This window comes from Rhinopithecus roxellana, chromosome 16 (genome assembly GCF_007565055.1).
Source record: "Rhinopithecus roxellana isolate Shanxi Qingling chromosome 16, ASM756505v1, whole genome shotgun sequence".
NCBI lineage: Eukaryota > Metazoa > Chordata > Mammalia > Primates > Cercopithecidae > Rhinopithecus > Rhinopithecus roxellana.
The window spans coordinates 79,606,209-79,619,386 of NC_044564.1; the positions used below are offsets into that span (position 1 = coordinate 79,606,209).

The 13,178-nt window shown below is 38.8% G+C and overlaps 1 long non-coding RNA gene across 1 annotated transcript in view; it reads left to right on the forward strand.

Annotated features, from left to right (window-relative positions):
* The first annotated feature begins 3,742 nt into the window (after positions 1 to 3,742).
* LOC115894028 overlaps positions 3,743 to 13,178 on the forward strand; it is a 132,577-nt gene continuing 123,141 nt past the window's right edge. Inside the window, exons 1-2 of the long non-coding RNA XR_004054084.1 lie at positions 3,743 to 3,903; positions 5,840 to 5,922. This is a non-coding gene — a long non-coding RNA (uncharacterized LOC115894028). The remainder of the gene's footprint in view (positions 3,904 to 5,839; positions 5,923 to 13,178) is intronic.

Sequence of the window (13,178 nt, forward strand, 5' to 3'; positions counted from 1 at the left end):
TTTAAAAAAGCTTACACACCTTTTTTGACCATCCCTTTTTTTAGGGTGGCGGGGGAGGCATATTCTTAATCTTCTGAAAGAAAGAAGAGTATAGGCCTTCAGTATGGACCTAGATATGGCCTGGAAACCTGAAACCTGCGTCTCATGTTTTCTTTTCCCTTGATTGATAGTTGGTTTATGTTGGTTCACAGTGAAAAACTCATCAGTCAAGCTGGGTACCTCTTAGGAAGTACTGGCTCCCTGCATTGAGTTTGACTGCTGGGAGCATCTCACAAAACACCATAGGTCATGCATGTAGACAATAGCTCTCAGGTCTAATTCCCTATTATCTTATTGAAAACAGAGCTCTTGTAGAAGGCATCTGCGAAACTCTGACTAATACCTTCTTGGAGCTACCACTAGCATCTGTACATCCCTCTCCTATAGAAGCTATCATTGAACAGCAATAATTTATTGCTGTCTCCTTCACTTGGCTGTGAGCTCCTTGAGGATCTAGACTGCTGTTAGCATAGGTGGCCCAGAATCACCTGCAGGGGGAGCTCAGAGCCATAATGCTAGAAGCTGAAGTTTTCCTTGGGAGATAGCAAGTATGGAACTTTGATTTCCACTTTCTCTTTTGGGGTTGCTCCAAGTTTAAAGGAAATTTCTATTTTAATCACATCTTTTGTGCTGCTAATTTGCTGAGATATGCCCAGGAGTTCTCCCTACTCTATCCTTTAAGAAAGTCAAACAGGAACCAGAGTAGGTCCTGGGAAAATCATGTATGAAGAGAGGTTCATAGAAGGCCACCAGTTTTAGTGTCGGGGGCACCATTCACATAGAATATAATGTGAATTGTGTACCCTAGAGATGCTTCTGTGAACTCTTTCCTCCTCCGTGGTCACTTCTGTGCAAAGGAGCAGCCAATTCTGCAGGCTAAGAGAGGGCATGGGAATTTAGAACCACAGCCTGTGCTGTGTTTGCTCCTCCCTGCGGGGTCTTTGAGTGGTGACTATGCCTCAGGGCTTGGCAGTGGGGACAGTTAGCTGAAAGGATACAATCCAGCCACAATTTACCATCATTTAACTTACAATCATGTCTTAATCTCCTATTCATTTCAGCATCTGCAGCATCCAGCACCCTGAACTTGGTAGGTATTCAACAGATGGTGGTTGAAGGAAGCTGCTGAATGACTGCAGTTTCTCCTATATACCTCCTACACAGTGATGCATAAGGTGAATCATAAAAGAGATCAGAAGGCTTAAGGACTAAGGATATGTGAAGATATTTGATGCTCACTATTTGGCTTGATTTGATGATTTTGCTCTTAGGAATCCCATTTTGAGCACACTAGAAAGAAGATAAACTTTAGAGTCAGTTTCAGATTCTGGCTTTCCTACTTGTTAAATGTATGACCTTGGACAAGTTCTGAGCCACACTAGCCTCAAATGAAAAATGGGGATAATATTACCTACCATAGGTACAGTTATTATGCCTATTATTATCTCCCTTCCTCCCTTCAAAACCTGGATCTTTGTCTTCCTTTGTGACTGACACCTAGTTATCCTTTCCTATTGTGTTTGACTGCTTTTCCACACATTGTTGGCAGGACCACGGCATGTCACTGAATTCCTAGCTCTTGTCCTGACATCCTGGATTTGCACTGTCCAGTACAGTAGCCACTAACTAAATATAGCTGTTTAAATCTAAATTAAGTACACAAAATTAAAATTTCAGTTCTTCGATCACACTAGACCCACTTCAAGTGGTTAGTGGCTACCATATTGAACACAACAGCTATGAAATGTATCCATTTTGCAGAAAGTTCTATAGGCCTATGGTGCTCTAGATATTATTTATTTCTGACATCTGAACTGTCACAGATTAATTCCACTAGGAAATGAGATCTCAATCTGTGTACTGTGTTTTTCAATGGGTTTAAATCTTGGGGAGGGACGAGAGGTCTTCATATTGGGCTTTCTCAAACTCCAGCACATCTCTCTTATTTCCACATTTACTTCACATATTTTAGAAATGAACTTTTTAGGTGGGGAAAAAATTATCAGAAAGTGAGTGGTTATGACCCCCCAAAGCAGTGTTCTACACAACCATGACAGAGGTTATGTATTTGGAGTGAAATGATTGTTTTCATTAAATTGATCAAAAGATGGCTTTTAAGCCTGTAATTCTCATGGTGGTTGTCATGTTCTGTTGCTATGAATCTATACTCTTTTTAAACTGAATCTTCAGTTTAGAGCTGTTTATATGCCTCTTTAGGTGGAGCCCTGAGGATAATTTGGTTAAACAAGCTCTTGAATACATTTTCCCTAAAGGCCATGTGCTATTAGAAGTTTTGTTGGGCAGTTAAGCAAGAAGGAAAAGGAAAAGAGGGAAAAACAAAATATTATTACATGGGACATAGTTCAAGCCAACAACTGGTAGCCCTCAAGGCTATTTCAGACCATCAAATTATCTCTTACTCCGATTTTGATCCTCCATAATAAAATATGTGATCCAGCCTAAGCATCTTTTATACCTTTACTGGAGTTTAACTCATATTCTCTAGAAACTTAGAGCCAATTCAAAGCAGGTAACCCCTTAATAATTATTAAGGTCATGCAACCTATGTCACATAAAAGGCAGGATATCAATGATGAGCCACCCTGCTGAGAAATTAATCTTCAATCAACATGTGTATATGTGCACCCTGGAAATCACCATCAGTATTTCATGGTTTCTTTTATTGTAGAACTGTGGGTTATGTTACATGTCAAGATGAAATCAGTGGGCTAAGAGGAATTTGGTCTTAAGGGCTTTGGAATGGTGTAACAATAAAGTTTTTCTTTCCCCTGCCTTACTGAACTATTATATTTGCAGAGCAAATTCTCTACATAAAATTCTATGTATTCTTCCAACCTAGCTCCTTTTTTTCCAAGTCCTCTTAACTTAATCATTATATATATTTTTTATTACAACATGAATATATGCTCACTTTAGAATGCTGGAAAATAGAAAACAAGAAAGATGAAAAATTGTTTCTAATCTCACCACTGTAACGTTTTAGACTGTTTCCTACCAGCTTATTTAGACTTAAAAAATAAAACTGAGTTGATTCTGTATCCGTAATTCTTTCTACTATTTTTCCTGCTATTGTAGCAGACGTTCATCATGTTGTTATACCTATCCTTTATCATAATTTTCAATAATTGCTTAACCATTCTCCTCTTGCTAGGTATTTTATTTGGTTTCAATTTTTCATGTTTATAAAAGATTCCATAATTTATAGAATTGTATTCATGACACTAAATTTCTGTATTGCATGTTAAAATTATATGTGTGTATATATGTATTTTTTTCTGATTAATTCCCTGAAGTAGAATTACTGGGTCAATGCTTCTTCTTAAATTTTCACTTTTTTTGATTCAGGCCCAAAATGATTTGCTGGAAGCTTGAGAAAAATACACTCCCTTGGTCTGAGATTGCGCTGACAAATAGAAGTGTGTTCTCCTCATTTCAGGGAAGATGATCAAGTCCCTTTTTGCTTTAGAATGTTTTGAGATGCTCTTCTTTCCCTGCCCTCCACTCCCCAACACATACAAAAACGCACACTATTCAATCATGGAAAATGGAAAGTTTCTGCTTATCTTGTCCTGGCTGAGAAAGAAATCTCTTGGCAATTTTGAACAATACTGTTGAGAGTAAAGGAATTTTAAGTGATTTTAAGGTGTTTCTTTTTCCTTTTTTCTTTCCTCAGGCACGCTATACACATTTGCTACTAAAATCAGTGACCTCAAATGCCTGCGGTGTTCTAAACACATTGTGGGTCCTCATGGGATGGAAGAAAGTGCATTGGATTTGAAATGCGAATATTTGGCTCAGGCCCTGGTGGTCTGACACCTCTATGTCTATTTCACACCATGTGAGGTAATTTATTTGAAATTCATCACCTTGTTCAGTCCTTGTAGTGATTCTCTGAGCTAGCAATTACTCCGATTAGATAGCTGGGGAAGCCAAGGTTTAGCAGGGTAAAACAATGATGCATGACTGGCACATGGTAGACTTTAGGAAGCTCAGTTCTCCTGATCTCAGTAATTTGCTTTTCCTGTTGTCCCAGACTGTTCTTATTAGTCATGTTTCACTGGACAAGTACTTAACCTCCCTGAGTCTTAAATATATCTACCTTAGAGGGCTTTTGTGAGGGTCAGATGAAAATAATTTAAATTGAATATGTTATTTAAGGTGGAATATAAGTGTTAGGAATTAAGATGACTAATCAAATGTTTACTTAAATGGCTTATATTGACTTCTGAAAAGTTTGATACTTAATTGCTTAGCTCCTATTTTACAAATTTTCATTTTATCTGTTTTCCTTTTTTGCTTTCCTTTAATAAGCCCCACTGACATTAGATGCAAAATCTTTTAATAATTAAATGTTAAGGCATTGGATTCAAGCAACTAAAAACTTTTTAAGCTCCTTTAAGACAAGTTTCTCAACTTTGTCACCACTGACATTTTTGGGTAGAATAATTTTTTGTTGTAGAAGCCTGACTTGTACATTGTAGGGCACTTATCAGCATTCCTGGCCTCTACCCACTCATTGCCAGTAGCACCCTCCCCCTAATTGTGACAATGAAAAAATATCTTCAGTTATTGCCAACTGTCTTTTGGGGATGGGCCAGGAGATGCAAGGCTGCTTCCATTTCAGAACCACTGCTGTAACAGAATGTCTGTCTCGCAAGAGGCAAATTTTATTCACTAGCATCTTGGTTTGATGTTTTTATTATTTTTTCCTTAATATGTCAAAAGTAGAATGTAGAAGAGTTAGTTTTGCAAAGGAAAATATCTTTAGCATGTGTTGCCTCAGTCTATTCAAATTTTACAACCTTGTTACTAGTTGGACATTATTTTTTTCGTTACTGCCCAAGCAAATTTCACTGAAAGCCAGTATCAAGATCTGAACATAAGATTATAAAAAAAGCAAGAAATAAGAAAAATACAAATTCACACAATTACAATGAGAAACCTATTCTGAGAATAACAGCTTCTGTAAAATTTCCCAGTTTTATTAAAATGTTGGTTCCAAGAATGGATTTGTGCTGTGCCATTTTCAGTTCTTGTTACTCTCATTGTCATAATAGGGAATGAGCCAAATTGCAATGCTTTGGATAGTCTTGTCACTCGGAATAGAGTGGAGATCTGCTCTGACCTTCTGTTATTCCAGAGCAACAAGGAGGCACAGCCACTGACCAGAGAAGATGAAGCACTCTGGAGAGATCAAACGCCATCGGGCCTGAGTGGCTGTACAATTTCGCTCTGGGGGTTCTATTCAGCAGTCTAAATTGCAGTTGGTCTGTCTATCCAAAGCACAATATGACACACCATTATGTAGCATCACTCAGCTTAGCAAAAGGCAGTTCCCATCAAAGGAACAACAGAATAGGAAGAGACCTAATATTTCTTGAAGCCTACTGTGTGCTAACTACTTTATGTGTGGTTTTCATATACTCTTTGCACCAAACCTATGAGGTATTGTTCTATCCAGCTTTCACTAAAGGAAGCAAAGTAACTTGCCTAAGATTAGGTTGAGCTGGAAGATTCAGATCATGGCTTTAGAGACTCTTAGCACATCCAGCTACTATATTGACAATATGACCTAATAATCTCACAAAGTCATTACTGTGTTATGAACTCTATTCCAAGATTTAAAACTGAAAACATTATTTTAAAAAATGGTTTGTTACTTTTAGGGAGCAGAGAGTGAGTCCCAGTACCACTTCAAGAGTAGTCAGTAGGCAAAGAAGTGCTTGGGCTGGGGAGCTGCTCATGATAGTGACTGAAAGTTCTGTTCTTCCTCTTATAGGCGATTTGCTCCTCAAACAACTCTGAGTCTGTGTGGTGTTGCCTACGTAAGTCAGTGTTACCCTTCATTCTTCCTAAAGCAAGGTTTGTTTATTTATAATTATTCAACAAAAAATTGTGAAGCTTTGTTATGCAAAGGGAACTGAACTAGGTGCTAGGAATAGATATAAAACATAGGTCTTTCCTTCAAGGTGGCTTACAGTCTTGTAAAGGATATAAAAATGCTTATTAATTTTTATAAAACAAGAGAAAATTGAAAGGGACTAAGAAATGTTGAGATGAAAGAAATGGTATAGTTTAGAGAAGGGACACACTCTGACTTGGAGATCACAGCACAGGCTTTGAAAACAATTACAAGAGCAGGTGCTGAGCTGAGCAGAGCAGACTGAGAAAATAAATTTTGCGTAAAGGCAAAGGTCACTGATGAATATCGGTTGATGACTCATCCCTCTTTTCTAACCTCACACCTCTGAGAAACCTCAGTGTTCTTTCTTTAGCCATTGTAGGTTACAAACAAGCAGGAGCAGCTGCCTATCTTAACACATGCTGGCATTTCTTCCTGCAATTCTCTGGCCACACTTCTCTGTGACTGTCTACATCACATCCTCACCTCTTTCATAAATCATTTTAAACTTCTTCACTATCCACACACTTTTTCCTTTGGGCTTGCCCTTTCATCCCATTTCTACTGAAAAGATTGGCCTTAGACAACCCTATGTTCCATAGGATCTTCTCCTTGTCAGTTCATTGGACCAGAGGTTTATGTCTGTCCAAAGGGAAACCATTTGAGCCAAGCAGATTCTGTCTTTCAATAATGGAACTAAGTGACACAGAACATTTCAAATGGCAGGAGAGATGGATCTGCTATGAGATTGACAGTAATGTTGTTCCAAGCCAAGGAGTTGAGAAGTAGAGAAAATAAGAAAGCTGAGAGGCACAAACACAAGAGTGTGTGCAACTTCTTAGGAAACAACTGAAATTGTTGGCTTTCAGAGTTACTTCTGGGTTACTGGGGCTCAGTTGTTCTTAGGTCTCTGCTTTAAATTTTAAAAGTTTTATAACTTAACATCAAGTTTCTCTTTTTAATTAACCAAGGCTAATTCAAATGGGTTTCTCATCCTTTCCACCTAATGGGCTTGGATCAAGATACCTGGCTATACTGATATTCCAATTCTCTGAACTTCCATTCACTTAGTCTGCGCTATTCATTTTCTAAATCTATCAGGTATCACTGTAATAGCCAGTACAGCCTGGAGTATACTCCATTGTTAGACAGAATTTGCAGAGGCTTAGTATAGCAAAGGTGAGGTTTTTGCTCATGCTAAATGTCCCACACAGGCTGGCAGGAGGCCTATGACCATCAAGTTATGCAGAAACGGAGGTTGATGGAGTCTCCTTCCCCACACATACCTCAGTGATCACCAAACCAGGGCAAAGAGAACATAGTGAACAAAATGCTGGCTCTTCCAGATTCTACCTAGAGGTGATTCAGTGACTTACCTACATATTTCCTTGGTTAACACAAATCACAACACCAGGCTTAATTTCAAATGGGGTGGAAGTATAATTCTATCCTTGGAAGAGACCTGACGTATTTATTTTACAACTTTTAAGATTTTCATAATCTCCTATAGTGGTACAATGTGAGGCATATGACTTAGCCTTTTTCTGCTTCAGTTTCCCTTTCTTTAACATGAAGATAACAACAGTACTTACCTGTTATGGGGATTAAATCTGATGATATATGTAAAGTGCTTTGGCATAGTGCCTAACTCATTGTGAATGCTGTATAAGTATTAGCTGGTGTTACTTGTAAATACATAGAGTTATTTGCTTGGAGCCATCTTTTCATTCACATTCTTACTGTGAATCAAAACTCCCGAAGAAACCACAGCTGGCATGCTTCAGGGATGACATCTTAGTAGAATTTCTTACTAATCTTTCATCTCTTATTCATACAGGGACAGAGATTTCAGCTCCTGGTTGTTTGTGCTGTCCTCTGCCCTTATAGCTTGGCTTACTTCTGAAAAATCAATTGTACTGCAAATGCTCGGCCATCACTTTTTCACTGCAGTACCTACCCTGCCTTCTGCATAAAATGGCATTCTAAATAACTGTTGATAACTCAAAGGAATACACGTCTATTAGCTACTCACTGCGTCCATAATCCTACCAAGAAAATAAATACGATGACAAGTGTTACATTGAATGATTGCAGAGGTTTGGTTTAGGGATTTTTGTTCTTGTTTTCTGGGTGGACTCCCCTGAATAACTTATCACATTCATAATACTACAGGGAAGGAGTTTTCTCTTAGCTCAAATTGCTGTGCTCAGTATAGCTTCAGGGGGAAAGCATAGGATTACCAGCTGTAGAAGGCCTGACATTAATTTCAGAGTTTGTATTAGAAAACTTTCTACTCAGACTGAGCACTAGTTAGGAAAAAGAAAAGAAAAAAGAAAAACTCCTTTAGAAAAGCTGCTTAGAATAAAAAATGGCTTCTATTCTAATAGAGAATAAATGTGGTCTGGCATCAACAAGGGAATGGATAAAATGCAGTGTAATCAAAAAAATGGAGTTTCCAGTCTCATCCTGTGATCAAAGCAAAAGTCTGTTCTTTTGAACAGTTAGTTGCTCAGATATTTGCTTTAGCACACCCACCAGGGGCCTCAGTGATTTTTTTTTTTTCTTTCCAGGAAGGATGGTAACTAGCACTTTGTTCCCTTGGGAGAGTATATGTTTACATGGTGTCCCCAGCTGTCTCTCTAAATGCACAGAGCCTCCTTCTATTCTACCCGGAGCTGTGCCAACTCTAAGAGAACCAAGCCAATGATTGACCTAGTGGGGTTAGTGCCTGCTGTGCCCTGCCCTCAACTAGATTTCCACCAGGTTCAGCTGGTGGCTTTTTTAGAAAAGTCTTTATCTCTAATTCCTTGGGGATGCCACATTTCCCCTTTATTTTTCTTTCAGTGATCTTTTGTAACCTTTCTGCTCCCACCATTTCTCTTGATCTTGACGGGTCTTGCTTGGATTTCATATTTTGCTTGAGTGTCATCAGTCAGCAGGCTAGGTGTTATTTTGTACTCTTTCTTGATGGAGGAAAATAAGGTCAGACTAAACCAGAAGAAGGTGTGGTTGTCTTAGAGTAGCATTTGTTGGTAATGCTTCCCAAGTCCTCTAAAGATGTAGGAGATCTAAGTTGTAAGCTAACTAGTGGGCAGGTCATCCATTGACTAGGTGTGACAGTGAACCAGCTCGGGTGCTACCTGGTTTATGTGCAACATTTTAATTGGCCCAACAACCCTATGAAGTGCTTACCATAGTTATCCCTACTTTACTAATATTGCAATGAAAACTTGGAAATGTTAAGGCACTTGTCCAAGTTCTAAATCATTATACTACACATTACCCTCTCTGGTTCTCAGTGCCCTCCTATGTAAAATAAAAGGATTCATTTAAATTAGCTTCTCAACTTCAGCACCATTAATATTAGGGGCTAGATAAGTCTTTGGTGTTGGGAGCTGCCCTGTGCATTATATGATAGTTAGCAGCATTCTTCGTTTGTGATACTAACAGCACCTCCCTTCACCCACCTGGGACAAATAAAAATGTCACTAATCTTTGCCAAATGTCCCTTGGGGGACAAAATTACTTCTGATTTGAGAACCCTTGGCCTAAAAAAATTTCCATGATACTTTCTAGATTGAACTGTCTACCGTTCAATGTGTGCCTGCTTGGTTTCCCTCTCTCAGCTCTTCTTTCCTCTTACATTTTTATTCCTTTTCTTTAGTTTACCCATCCATAGATTTGGGATAACAAAAGAGCCCACCTTCTAGGAGTGTTAATTAGTTCAACCATTGTGGAAGACAGTGTGGCAATTCCTCAAGGATCCAGAACCAGAAATACCATTTGACCCAGCAATCCCATTACTGGGTAAATACCCAAAGGATTATAAATCATTCTGCTATAAAGACACATGTACACATATGTTTACTGCAGCACTGTTTGCAATAGCGAAGACTTGGAACCAACCCAAATGCTCATCAATGATAGATTGGATAAAGAAAATGTGGTACATATACACCATGGAATACTATGCAGCCATTACAAAAGAATGAGTTCATGTCCTTTGCAGGGACATGGATGAAGCTGGGAACCATGATTCTCAGCAAACTAACACAGGTACAGAAAACCAAACACCGCATGTTCTCATTCATAGGTGGGAGTTGAACAATAAGAACACATGGGCACAGGGAGGGGAACATTACACACTGGGGCCTGTTGGGGTTGGGGGAAAGGGGAGGGAGAGCATTAGGACAAATACCTAATGCATGCAAGGCTTAAAACCTAGATGATGTGTTGATAGGTACAGCAAAACACCATGGCACATGCATACCTATGTAACAAACCTGCACATTCGTGCACACGTATCCCAGAACTTAAAAGAAAAGTGCCCGCCTTCATATACAGTTGTTTTGAGGATGAAATGGGGCAATGGATACCAAATCCCAAGGACAATTTTTGGTGCTCAAAGATTACTTTAAGCTTAAGTTCTCAGCGAAAGCCACCTGTATTGTTTAAATTCCTGTCCCCACAAGCAGATTAATAACTACAATCCCACCTCGTCTGAAACAAGCTCTCTCTCAGCTCACTATGGAAGGAGAAAAGAATGGAGCACAGCTACTCTGAAGACCCTGAAGGAAGCCTTCATCTTTTCTCTCACCTGCAGCCCATTTATAGAGCAGGCTGGAGGTTCTTGTCATGTGGGGAAAATTAGAACAGACTTTAAACGTAGTCAATTAATTGATGCAAATCACCTTCCTTTCAGTCAGATTTAGGTAATAACATATCTCAAATGACAAACCCTGCTATTTGTCATTTTCACTAAGAAAATTCTTTAGCCGCTTTCCATCTGTAAATTCTGAGGAGAGGCTGATAGGTTCGCTCATTTAAATATAGCATAGATGCATTTTTAAAAACCCATTGCTTCCAAAGGGAGTGGGATTGACAGACCTGGACCTTGAATGCTCATTTGATATACTGATGCTCTGTGGAGCTTGGCAAGGCAGTTTTTCAACCCACCTGGGAGCATTTTCTGTTTCCTTCCTTGGTTCTATTTTAGACCCTTACTTTTCATACTACCTGCAACCAAGGCCATTGATTATCTTCCCAGAGAAAAAACTAAGAATTTTTTTTTTTCTGTAAAATTTTAAGATTCTTCTCCCTCTTCTAGCCCATAGCCAGACCTTTAGGTATATAAACATTGTATATAAACAATGTCCCCATCTTGTCTGAATGAATCTTTGCCTTCTACTCATCTTCCATGCTCTAACCAGTGGGCCTTTTAGCCAAAATCTTTTCGGTAAATAAGCTTTGTGAGCAGCTGGGCTGGGTCACAAGTCTGCCCTTTGATGTGATGGTTTCACTTGCATGTTTGCCTTTTGAGGCACCATTTTTGGCCTCCAGGAAACAGCACTATACTGGTTTTCTAGCTACTTTGTACTCTCTCTCCCCATTTGCATCCTGTCCAATTTCTGTTACATCCTTTTCTTTTAGCCTCTTTTCTTTCTCACTTTTCTATGGACTGCAGTCACCGTCTACAAGGTGAGGAGGAAAGAAAAAGCAGTGTTTCCCATCTCTGTGCTCAGACAGAATTCATAGATTCAGAAACTTCTACCAAAGATTTATTCCACAGATGCTAATTGGATTTTGTCATGGAATTAGGATTGGGTATTAGGAGGTGTATCAGATATGTTAGTTTAAACATTAGCAACTTTTAAAAATTGAAGCATTTCTCAAACTTTTAAACATGCTAATGTGAATTGTGAATATCTAAGAATAAAGATAACACATATGAATTTCTCAAACTCATCATGGCATATCCCTCCTTTTTGCAATGGATCATCTTATAGTGTTTAGTGCAGTGCATTTTGGGAAGCAATGTTTTAGGATATTCCACTTATCATATTCCAGATTCTCCTTAAAGTTCTATATTCTTGATATTTTCAAATAAAATCTCCTTCCTTTGGGCTCAAACCATGAGCCTTCTGATGGCTAACAAAAACATCAACTTACGAAAGGACAGAAAGCATAGCCTACACAGTAGGCTTGTTTGAAAATTATTAAAATACACAATGCTATATATATTGCTGATTTGATAAATGAGGTGTTCAAAGTTACTTTTTTGAGTCATCTTCTTATTCACATCCCTATCTGCATATCAGAATTCTAGAAAATACCAGAATTGGCAATGCTTCAGGATGACATCTTGATAGGATTACTTGTTAATCTTCTTTTATCTTTTATTCACATAGGAACACAATTTTCAACCAGCGGTTTGTTGTGTTGTTCTGTTGTCTTACAGCTCAGCTTTATCCTAAAATATCAATTTTATAGCCTCCCTATGTAAAGAGGGACATCATTCTGTGGGTATGTTTTTGAACCTCTCTCAACCAAATTGTGAGGGGAAGCACTCCCTCTTGTAGAAGCAACGAAAGGCAGGTTAATTGGAGAAAAGGCACACATATTTATTTAACATGTATCCACAGGAGTCTTCAGAATGAAGACCCAATTCCCAGTAGGGTGAAGAAACTTATATACCATCTTTAGGTTACAGAAAAAATGGGGGCTTGGATTCTGGCAAAACATGTTATGGGAGAAGGGAGAAGAGGAAATCTGTTGATGGGCAATAAATGATTACTAGGGAGAATTCAGTGGGCTTGAAGAACATACAATGGTCTTAGACAAAGTCTGCTGGGCCTGCAGAGCAGACAATGGTTTGTGACAAAAGTCTGTCCAGGTTTGTTAACAGAATTTAATTTTCTTTCCTGTGATATGGGTTCAGTTAATGAAAACTCATGGGAGGTAATTTCTTCTTTGGAAGGTCTGGACTTTAGGAAGATAAGGGAACTTCAGAGAACAACTTCAGCCTATGCTTTAGCAGAGATGGTAGGGAAGGGTGGGGAGAAGGTCCTTTTCTGGTTCAGCATGTACAAGGTGTCATATTTTGGGGTTCCCATTTCTGAGCCCCAACAGTCTTCTCCTCAAGGAGAAATGGGAAAAAGTCATTATATTTTCCACCTCAGAAAACACTCCTACCAATTCTCTTCTATCACCTTTTGGAATTTCTAGTTTTCCCTGACTGAGGCTGTTTTGTAAGTGATGGTGTCAGAGGCGTGTGAACCACAACAACTCCATCTTGAATAGGGGCTGGGTAAAATAAGGCTGAGATCTACTGGGCTGCATTCCCAGGAGATTAAGGCATTCTTAGTCACGGGATGAGATAGGAGGTCAGCACAAAATACAGGTTGTAAAGACCTTGCTGATAAAACAGGCTGTGGTA